The sequence below is a fragment of the Cydia fagiglandana genome, chromosome 16, assembly GCF_963556715.1.
Source record: "Cydia fagiglandana chromosome 16, ilCydFagi1.1, whole genome shotgun sequence".
Classification (NCBI taxonomy): Eukaryota; Metazoa; Arthropoda; class Insecta; order Lepidoptera; family Tortricidae; genus Cydia; species Cydia fagiglandana.
In genome coordinates, this window is record NC_085947.1 from 13498978 (window position 1) to 13511268 (window position 12291).

At 35.7% G+C, this 12291-nt stretch overlaps 1 protein-coding gene across 1 annotated transcript in view; it reads left to right on the forward strand.

Annotated features, from left to right (window-relative positions):
• LOC134672117 (probable beta-hexosaminidase fdl) overlaps nt 1-12291 on the forward strand; it is a 183678-nt gene that overhangs the window by 44712 nt on the left and 126675 nt on the right. Inside the window, exon 2 of the mRNA XM_063530031.1 lies at nt 8669-8705. The gene's annotated coding sequence lies outside the window, so the exon portion shown is untranslated. The remainder of the gene's footprint in view (nt 1-8668; nt 8706-12291) is intronic.

Consider the following 12291-nt stretch of genomic DNA (forward strand, 5'->3'; position numbering starts at 1 on the left):
TAAGTTAGTAAGGTAGAGCGGCGCGTGGCATGTTGAGGGTTGTCTGCGTCCTTAATTCCTGGAGGAAGGCTTAAGTTGCGCGTACACGTGTACAAACTATTAAGTACATTACGACATTCACGACCTATTTATACACGGAATATTATTAATGTCTTATGAAAAATGTTTCATTATTTCACTGTTTCTATGTAACAGTATTTTGTGCAACAGGTACATAATAAGGGATTTTAAAACTCAAGGGCTGAAGTTACCTACATGTTATCTTATTAATATTAGTTAATTTATTTAATAAGAACTAGTGCTTCCTTAGGTACCTATATACCTAAGTGTTCTCTTTAATTTATCAGAATAATGTTTTTAAACTTTCTTTTACTTATTTTAATAAGATGTTCAGAGTATTAGTTAGATAGCTATGTTGAGCAGCCTTTTCAAATCATTGTTACAAATTGGCCAAGTAAGAGTCGTACTCGTGCACGAAGGGTTCCGTACCATTACGCAAAAAACGGCAAAAAAAATCACGTTGGTGTATGGGAGCCCCACTTAAATATTTATTTTATTATGTTTTTAGTATTTGTTGTTATAGCGGCAACAGAAAACATCTGTGAAACTCTAAAAAGCAGTGCGATACCTACGAGTACGATCCCACTAATCCATTTTCGCATCATATTCATAAGATAAACGGCAAAAACTGACGCAAGTTTCTCAGACGTCAAACCCTTTACTTAGGTTAATGCCTTTGTTCCATTGTAAAGGCTCAAAGGACATGTTAGCTTTGACGTAAGACGTGTTTATAATAAGCTCGGTTACACGTTTGACGCGTTCCTGCAGTGTCGCATTCTGTGTGTGAAAACGCAAGAAAAGGCAAAGCTATGAGGTAAAACTAGAAGAATGTAGGAAGATGCTACCGTGTAGGATGGTAAGATGTTATTATGGTTACACAATTAGAAAAATTCGGCCCATATCGCCGTGGCCTTAGTCACTTTTTCTTTGTTTAAGACATTTATTTGTCCTAAGTTAGTCAAATGCGATTTATTTATTCTAAGTTAGATCGTGCGAAGAGCTGTGTCCGCCTCTACTCCCAATGCGGACGCCTCAACGTGACCACGACCGCTCTGCCAAGAGCGATACGACAGAGAAGAAGAAGCTAAATGCGCCCAAAAGCTCGGTAATAAGTCAATACATAAGTAAACAACACAGGAATGTGATTTATAAATAGATGAAATAGTTTAAGTTTACAAAGTACGGCTCGAAAAGCTCATCCATTAACCGGCATTCCACGCGTAGCTCCATTGTGCGGCATCCACATAGAAAATTGCCAATAAGCCCGGGGCGGTAGTGGACCGCGGCCTTTAGAAGACATTTGGGTGATTTGGAATCTAAAAAGTTTATCGTTAGGTTACTTATATTTATTATGTCTACGCTGATATGATTAACGATTACATGTAATGCTTAAACCTATATAGGTACTACGCTTAATCGGAAACTTGTCCTCTCCCGTAACTCGCGTTCTTTCATCCAAGAAACGAAGAATCCACGTGTCTTGAACGTTGCGAGCACGTGCCAGCGAAGAATTTAGCACAACAATCACTTAAGAAAAGTGAACTGCAAGAAATCCCATGCGAGACGGCGAAAGTACATCGTTCTCACGCGACGACCGAAGAAAACCGTTGACGTTTTGTCAATAAACTTGATGTACTTAATGCAGTTTTTTTTTGTATCCGAAAGCGATATTACCGAACGACATAGCCCTGCAATTACACAATTGAAGTGGCAATGGGCAGGCCACATAGCCCGAGCATGGTAACTTCCGAGCATAGGAGCATGGTAACTTGTGCACATCTTCATTCAAAGTGACTTGTTTTTAGTTCGATTCGCAGCCGACCAATAACTAAATGTTTTGAGCTGCCTAACATACTTACGATAGGATTCAAAGATTTTAATAAGTCAACATTGCTTTAAATAAAACAGTGATCGACATTTTCATAGACGGCCATTTTCACTTAACTGTGTACCATTAACGGCCGGTTAGCAATCGTCACAAAACTGACGGGCAATGTTAAATCCCATACATTTTGTCCGGAATGTAATGGTTAGACGTTACTGAAACACGACTTAAGTCGCTCTTTAAAGTACAAGTTAAAATGAATATGTCCAGACCTGTAGCGTATGTTGTACCTATAAATAGGTGTAAGTTTCATCCATATTCAAAGTAAATATGGATGACAACCGCGGACGCGTGTGAGCTAGCAGGTGAGCAGGTGTGGTAACTGCCTAGTGCCGTGTTAGCTATGAAATCCCCTTTTTGCGTCTGGAAAATTCTGCGTAGCATAGCTTATAAAATATTCGAACATTTATTTACTTTATTTATCACATCAGCCTTTTCTCGCGGCTTCGTCCGCGTGGAACTCGGTAATCTCATTCTCGTTCAAACTTTCACCCAGTATTTCAGGGGATGATTTATCATTTCATCCCCATAACGGATAATTTTCTTGATAAAAAGTGGCCTTAAATTATCTGTACCTACTGAATTTAATTTAAATACTTTAAGCCCTATTTGCGCGATGGAGATTCTCCTTCAATTTAAGAGGTATCCTCTTGTCGGTGGAGTATTTTCCATTTCTCCCTCTCATAAGCCATAGCCTTGACCTCTTGATACGACACGACACCATGGAGTAACAAGCAGTATATAATCGAATTTAACCTGTTGTGAGACATACTAACATTGAATAATTTTACGGTTTAGACTCACTTGTTTTTAGTCACTCGCGCAACATGTGCTTCTTCAGCAGAATACCAGTGAGTGTTGTGACAGTGTAGTGGACATAGTGAGTTCGTGCTGTGTATCGCTACAAGTGTTAGGTGACCCAAGCCCAAACACACCACTATGCCCGCCTGCAATAACAGCGGAAGACCTCCCCCAACCTGTTTTCTCGGCGCGCGCGCAGCGTGCGACGCGGCGAGCCGCAGTACGCGATACACGGCCGTCGTGAACGCTGCTCGCACTGTTAGTGCTTGAGAAAGGAGACCTAGGCTATACGAAACATGTCGCGCGAGTGACTAAAAACAAGTGAGTCTAAACCGTAAAATTATTCAAAACAGCATATAGATTTTAATTCATCAAACCCTAACACAATATTCTTCTAAAACCTCTTTTTCCATGCCGGCCTCGCTTCTATTAGAATATCGTCGGAAAAACAATCAATAGGACATTGCACTGCCATTAACTTAAGTGTTTATAAATAATGCACACCCTTATCTACTTCCTGGATAAAGCGTTATGAAAAAATAATAAGTAGGTACAATATTGCGCGTATGTTTAAGATACATCGGTACCTATTTTGGCCTCTAGAGATTTTAAGTCAAATAAATAAAACTGACTGTGCGAAGTGAAAATTTCGTATTTCTTGAATTTGCTTATTCTTTATAAAAAGCCGTATAAATAGACAAATGCGTATGATTTTTAATAGATAGTCAATGGAAATGTTGTAGGTACCTACGAATATAACAGAAATGTGTATATTCTGATAATCCTTGTACCTTGCTTGCCTGTTTGTTTTGAAGTCGTCGCGAAGCCTATTTTAGAGAAAAAGACGACTGTTAAAAACATAAATTTGACTCATGGCAGTGAAGACTTTATGCCATACAATGTGTAGGTAGACATGAAAATTGCTAGGTAATGGGTATTAACAATGGCTTCCACCGTACGACAGTCGCCACAATGGATCACGGGACACAACTCCGGTGCGTTTCTTTGTTCCAACAAGTTTTCACTTCTAAATAAATTGCTCGGTTTTTAGGGTTCCGTAGTCAACTAGAAACCCTTACAGTTCCGCTATGTCCGTCTGTCCCTCCGCTGCTTTGCTCCGAGGTCTAAAGTCTATCAATCTTTTTTTCTTTTTTTTTAAGATTAGCCTTGTTTAGTGTCCCACCGCTGGGCAAAGGCCTCCACTCGCTTCGGTAAATCAATAACGAATATCTACGGTAGGTATAACAACCTGCTAAAATACGAGGTACGATAAAATTCCTAAATAATTGAAACATTAACAAAATTTCACCTTAAGACTGCATCGAGCAAAATCAGCGAAAAAGGCAGTCACCGTTTAGTCGCTAGCGTTCACATCTCTTGATAAAAAAAATTATAATAAATGTCATTATTATCCCAAAGAGTGTGTTTACAACGAATCACCCTTGAAAATCTGAAATATTTTACAATATAATAAATACACTTATGCAAAGTTGTACCTAAAACGAGATGAACGAGTGTCAGCGTTTAGTAAAATTTGTATAAAAAAATCGATGCTCATGCTATAAAATCGAGTGATTTCGAAAGCCAGATAACTGGACTACAACGAATCAGGCTTTTCCTATTTTTCCTCTTAAAGGCTACAGAGAAATTCAATCGTAAACGTAAACTTTCGTAAAATTTCCATACATCCGCCATATCTGTCAAATTCTCCTTTCAATCAGATGCCCGCTGGGCTTGGTTCAAAGCGGACGCGTACCAGGATCTCCCAGTTTGACAGTTTGAAATTCATATCCGTATACGAATGATGATACCAGTGAAAAACTGTGTTCAAAATAAATAGGGTAAATAAATAACGTCACACGGAGATCTAGAGTCATTAAAATTTCGACATCTTTTTATTCACAAGTCATAATACTTAAAAAATATAACAAATTATTTAATAAAATATATGAATACAACCAAATCAGTGTAATTAGCTTCTTCCTAATTCACTTAAAATGAAAAAAGTTTGAAGATTTGTTATTTCTTATTGGAATAAATTTTCATTGTGCTGGTATTCATGTTACGTCATTTTAAAAACATATATGACATAATGTCAATATACTAGATAAACAATTTATCAACAAAATTCTTCACATTTTAGCCTAAGCAATATAAATTATTAAAATTTTATTTATGAAGACGGAGCAATGTTGTTCACATAATTTCAGCAATAAAATTCTTAGTTTCAACTAGTTCTGTTGCTATTCTAAGAGCTATCACGAGCTCTGAAAGTTAATTCAATGATATATCATCAAGAAATTGAAATCAAGACTCGAACTGCAGTCTCAGCGAGTTTTTGTGGCTATATTATCAGTTGAAAGAACGATATTTAAAGCCAATACCAGCAGTGGTCTGTTTTACGAGTACCTATATTGGTTTCATGTGACGATGTTTATATAAATGTATCTATCAAACAACAACGTGCTTTTATTTCATTGATATTCGGTGCAAAACGATAACTCAGTAACGAAATAAAATTATGAGAAATGCTTATGGTTTTTTTCAGTGAACGTTTATATTTATGAGGTCGTTTATAGGTAAGGTCTTATGTCTTATCAGCGTGGCTTTGGCCTTTGGACATTTTTGTAATGCTTTGTAATAAGATAGGTGAGGTATCTACTTATATCCCTAATTGTAATAACCTTTTTTGAAATGAATTACAATTTAATTATTTAAATAAAAAAGTGGTCCACAATAATATACATCCGTTCGGTCCGCTAAAATAATATAAGTGCCCTTCATAATATTAAGTAGGTATATTTAAGATTAACAATCAGTAAACATCATTAATTACAAATTGGGTGAGATATTTCCGACATAAAACCTAAAGGTAAAAGTACAATTTGCTAAGTAAACTGTCAATCTACATTAATTATTATAATAGATAGACACTTATAGGTCAGCTTACTGAAGATTATGAACAACATATAGGTACTTTCTAAATAAAATACAATTTGTTTTTCCATGACTCATGTAGGCCTTATTTTACTAGACCATTTAAATTAAAGATGAAATTAATTCATGATAAAAGGTAATAAGGCCCGGTAATATTCTCTGTTATTCTTGAACTTGTACTATGACTCAGACACTGACACTGACAGTGCAAGTAACAAGGCCCGGCTCCGAACCAACATGGTATGGTTTTTTTATAAAACGTGTATTTTTCAAAAGCGCCGGAATATTATTATAACTATTTTGGTATATGAAGAAACATGAACAAATGAGAAATCTATATTGAATTGAATTGTTAATAATATCCTGATTATTTATAAAACTATTTCAGTTAAAATAAAGGTGGGCCTTATATGCCTCACCTAACCCTATTCGTTCACATTTAGATCCTATAGCTATATTTGGTCACTTTGGCCGTCACTATCTATTTGATACCGATTGTACTAACAATTAAAAGTACAGCTCATATGTACTTTTTCCTGTACTGAAACTTATAAGGTATGCCCACCAAATACGCTCATAAGAACGATATATTCGACAGATATAGGCTATGAACTATCTAATGATATACAGGGTGTAATCGTTAAGTGTAGCCAGGCTATAATTCCGTAAATATAACAGATATCAGAAAACTTCAAATTGATATCGAAAGTGCGTTACCCAATGAGTAAAATTACATTAATAACTTTTTTTAAATAAGAACAGAAATATCCCAGACATTAACTCTACTCTAAGACATTAACTCACAAACCCTCCCATACATTTAGTACGACGACTCACCCTTCAAAGAACGTTGGTGTCGTAAGAGATAAAACTGCTTGAGATTCATTATTTGCGATGATAAACTGTAATAAAATAATAAAACTACCGTTTATGAAATAATAGATTTATTATTTCATAAACGGTAGTTTTATTATTTTATTACAGTGAGGGGTGAGTCGTCGTACTAAATGTATGGGAGGGTTTGACGTTAATGTTTGGGATATTTCTGCTTTTATTTAAAAAAGTTATTAGGAATCATCCATTAATTACGTCACATTAATTTCTAGGTTTTTTGACCCCTCCCCCCCTCCTTGTCACACTTGGTCACATTATGCAACTCCCTCCCCACCTGGTGTGACGTCACATTTTAGGTAATTTTGTTTTCAACGAAATGGGCAGTACTAACTCGGCATTATTTAAAAAAAAATTATTTTTGGTAAAATAAATATATATAATTTTATAACACAAAACCAATTAGGAACGAAAATTACCTACATACTTCCAAAAACTCATTATTTAAATGTACTGCGAATAAAAAAATATAAATAAATTTTCGGTTACTGATGAATAGTGATGAAGTTAAAGTGACGTCACAGTGTTTGTGACTCCCCCTCCCCATGTCACAACATGTCACATTTTCTTGACCCCCTCCCCCCCCAAACGTGTGACGTAATTAATGGATGACCCCTTAATGTAATTTTACTCATTGGGTAACGCACTTTCGATAACAATTTGAAGTTTTCTGATATATGTTATATTTACGAAATTATAGCCTGGCTACACTTAACGATTACGCCCTGTATAAGTTACTTCGGGACGCCTTATTGAACGTATGAGATGGAATAGTAAATTTAAATATTTTAATATAGGTAATTATGAGTTTTTTGATTTCCCGATAAGTTTTAAGTAAGCATCACTTACTGACTTACAAAAGTATAAGCGTAGTACCTGCATTCTATTAGATGTTTTTAAAGCCTTATTATCAATAGAGCTTTAAAAATTAAGTTTTAAGTAAAATATAATAAGCGTGTTTAGTTGTAAAAAATATGTTACAAGACCTATATATAACTAATGAAGGGATAATTTTAGATATAAGTAGTTCACTTCGAGTAGGTAAAATAGACGATTTCTTATATCTTTAATAATAAAACTCCTAGTTTTAATTTGGTCTATGTCTACAAACCGCATACCTACCATCGCACACCACCACACTGTTAACTGACAGTTCGTAAACCTTATTACAAAAGGCATAAGGTCTACCGATGGACAGTTAAGAGCGTCGCCGTTTGTACCTATCTTAATACAAAAGTCAACAACGAAAATAAATAATTACCTAATACGTCACATACCTATGACATGACATGAACAAACAAGGAAAGCTATATATAAAAAGTGTTTTTTCTCTGTCTTCTCACAAAGGAAAGTTTGACAGTTTTAATTCCTCAAAGGAGGTCAGTAGTTAACACTAAACTCGAAACAGCACCTTTAAAAAAACATTAGGGGTCACTGACCTGTCCCAGTAAATTGAGGTAGTGTGCGTGAGCTGCGTTTGTGCGTGAAATGGGGTAATTTGACAGAATCTGAAAATTTACCCTCCTCTACGCCCTCTTAAAAAATCTCGACACTCAATGAGAAAGAAAAAAATGGTTTCTCATAAATTGTGCAGTGTTGCCATCATTCAAGCCCCGGCATAATTTCGGTTAATGACCGCGGGGCTTTCTTATTGGTCTTTGTTCATTCGCGCCTGACAGAGATAAATAGATCAGGCCACTTTGATGTCGATGGAAAAATATGACGCGGACAATTTGAAATGGACGGACGGACAGTTTCGTTTGTGTGCGATATATTGCAAAGGTTTCTCCTTTGTGGAATAATAGAGACATTCTCAGTTGGTATGTTTTTCGGGAAAATACACTTGCTTGGTTGAGGTCTTCTTGGAGAATATATTTTAAAGGCACCGTCACACAGGCGCGTTTTGCGGGCGGCGCGTGAGCGGTGCGCGCCGCTTTTACATATAAAACGCTCACGCCCCACCCGGAAAACGCGCCTTTGTGACGGAACCTTTAATTTTCTATGTCAGTAGTCATCGACTTTTAGTCTATTGCGTATTACCAAAACAAAACGCTAAGTGTAAAATAAACTAATAGTTTGATTCTTTTGTTTCAGATATAATTGGGATGAGCTGCTTTAATTATAAGTAGACGTAAGTATATTCTATTCCACTCAATATAATTAGGCTGCTATTTAACTGATCACCAGATTTAATAAAATTTAATACCAAAAAAATCTACTTTACCAGCCTAAAATAATAAATGATCACCAAAATTGTAACTCCATTTTAATGTGAACTGATTACCAATTTTATTACATTTTACTATCCTATTAAAGGAAATGACGCCAAACTAATCATTATTAACCCAAAAATTGTAAATGATTACCAAATTTCAAACACCATTTTAATGTCAATTGATAACCAAATTCTTTCATCATGCTATCCTATTAAATAAAATGACACCAAAATAATCATTGTAAACCCAAAAATAGTAAATGACCACCAAAATTAGAACTCCATTTTAATGTAAAATTATAACCAAATTTTTAAATCTTGCAATCCTATTAAAGCAAATGACTCCAAAATAATAATTGTTTTTTTTTTTTTTAATTTATTTACACATCACAAAAACATAATACAAACAACTTAAAACTAAGATGCGCCACAGAAACTTGTGAAAGTTTATGCGTGGTGCAAATGCATCACTACGCTCAAACTGCATGTGTAATGTTTATATACCTATGCTTTTTTTTGTATATGGTACTTATATACTAGACACATAAAGGAAAAAATAAGTTCGTAAGTAAACAAGTATCAGGTAAAACCTGTCATCACACATTCCCATCCTGGTAATATTTCTTAAACGAGTTTTTACATTTAGTTTTATTTTCGAGGGTATTTTTATATATTTCTTCTGGTATATTATTTAGTATGCTAGGTAGCATATATTCCCACGTCCTCCTGCCATACACGTTTACGTACTTTGGGAGAATATATCTAGGTTGAACAACTGTGCTTCGTAATTTTTTATGTCTATATTTCATTTCTAGTAGTTTTATTTTATCATATAAATGTAAAAAAGGAGAGCCAAGTTCAATACAAAAATTATGCTTGGCTGTGGGGCTCGCCGCAAAAAGAATGGAGATCTAAATGAGTGCCACTGCCAAGTTCTATGCAAAATCCAAATATGTATTTATAGGAACAAAATAACATTATAAACAAGTATTAAACTCTATTTCTTTGCTTTATTGGATACCTATAACAATTGCTGTTATTTAAAAAAATGTGAGATCTTAAAGTAGGTTAGATTTGACTTGGCCAGTTTTCATTACATCAATCATTTTATATATATTGTAATTCTGATAAAATCTGGCCAAGCCAAATCTAACCTACTTTAAGATCTCACATTTTTTTAAATAACAGCAATTGTTATAGGTATCCAATAAAGCAAAGAAATAGAGTTTAATACTTGTTTATAATGTTATTTTGTTCCTATAAATACATATTTGGATTTTGCATAGAACTTGGCAGTGGCACTCATTTAGATCTCCATTCTTTTTGCGGCGAGCCCCACAGCCAAGCATAATTTTTGTATTGAACTTGGCTCTCCTTTTTTACATTTATGTTTTTGATGGGATATCAATACTTTTTGTAAAGAAACTAGGCAGGTATTGAGATTTAATGTTTTTTCTTGTGTTTCCGCTGTATGGTTTTTACTTCTGTTCTTTGTATAATTATGTGGTGCCGCGCGCCGCCGACGACACACCGTTGGCCGGTTGTTTAGAGCGTATTACAAGTTTTTTGTATGGGGACACCACTTATTTTTTGACTAAACTTTATTTTAATATAGCAAATATAATAATACATATATTGGAGTAGTTTCAAATATCTGCTTGTAACGGTTCCAACGCTACAATAAAAAAATATTTTTTTTGTATGGGGACCCCCCCCTATTTTTTAACTTTTTTTTATTTTAAATTTTTTCCTACGCTTACACACAATAACCGAGCTGGATTCCAAATTTTATCCTTCTAGGTCATCTGGAAGTAGGTTAGGTTTAGGTACTTATATGTCAGTCCCAATAAATAATGGTTTTTTGTATGGGGACTCCCCCTATTTTTAAACTTTAATTTATTTTTAGATTTTTTCCTACGGTTACACACAATAACCGAGCTGGATTCCAAATTTCATCCTTCTAGGTCATCTGGAAGTAGGTTAGGTTTAGGTACTTATATGTCAGTCCCAATAAAAAATGGTTTTTTTTGTATGGGGACCCCCCCTATTTTTTAACTTTATTTTATTCTTAGATTTTTTTCCTACGGTTACACACAATAACCAAGCTGGATTCCAAATTTCATCCTTCTAGGTCATCTGGAAGTAGGTTAGGTTTAGGTACTATAAGTCATAAGTCAGTCTTAAAATTTACGACTTTTTGACCTTCATATCTTTATAACCGTTTGAGCTAGCTTCATGAAATTTGGGCTTCTAGATATCCTTATGGATATAATTAAACACACGTAGTTTTATGTGTTTACGTCAAAGATGTTTTGAGTTATAGAAGGGTCAAAAGTGGCACCAAGTGGTTCGTGTAATATTACACTCGGCGCTGGCTAGCCAGTTCCTTTGCTTGAACTTGGCTTGACACGCTGCCGCGTGTCTAGATTCATCGAGAACTATCGACATGTTGATTTTGTCAAAGATAGACATTACTTTACAGTGTTTAAAAATATCACATTCGTTATCAAATCTATTTAAGTATGTTGGTAAAATAGTTTTAAGTATGCTAAGTTGTAGTTTATATATGTTATCTATGTATGTTTTATATGTTCGTCCGTAGCTACTTAGCCCATAACTTATGACCGTGTCTGCCAGAGACAGGTATAGTAATCGTAATATATTATAAGGGAGTTTATATTTAAGTATGTTCATTTGGGAACGCAGAGACCGTAGTTTGTCACACACATGTTCAATGTGAGGCTTCCAGTTGAGGTGTTTGTCGATGACAAGGCCCAGGTAGGTGTGTTGGTCCACCAGCTGGAGCGGCGCGCACGCGCACGCGCGCGGGTCGTGCCAGCAGAGGTGCGCATGAGCTATAACTATAGGGTTGACACTTTTTGCGTATGGGGAGCGTATGTGTATAAGTTTTGTTTTGTTGGCATTTATAACTAAGCCTACGTCGTGAGCCCACTTACACAGAGTATCAAAATTGTATTGCATCATTTCCTGTGCCTCACTGATGTTTCTGCCGTATGTGACCAAGCACGTATCATCGGCAAATTGGTATACAGAGCCCTTTGTGAATAGGTTACACATGTCGTTGACGTACGTTAAATATTCGGTTGGACCTAAAATCGAACCTTGTGCCGTGCCTTTTTGTGTAGGTATGGGGTCACTATCTTGTCCATTGATGCGTACGACTGTATTTCGGTTTGTATGGTAGTCACGGAACCACTCCAGCAAAGGGCCCTGTATACCTACCGTTTTAAGCTTATAAAATAGCGTGTTATAATTTAAAACATCGAATGCTTCTAGTAGCATTTCTTTTCTGTAAGGGTCGCAGTTCAAACCTAACCTAACCCACTTTTCTAGTAGCATTTCGTTTCTGTAAGGGTCGCAGTGCTAACCTAGCCCACTTAACTGATAGCAGTTCAAACCTAACCTAACCTACTTTGCTACTAGAAAAGTAGGTTAGGTTAGGTAGGTATGCAGTCCCCCCGCGGGTTGCTCACCTTGTCGT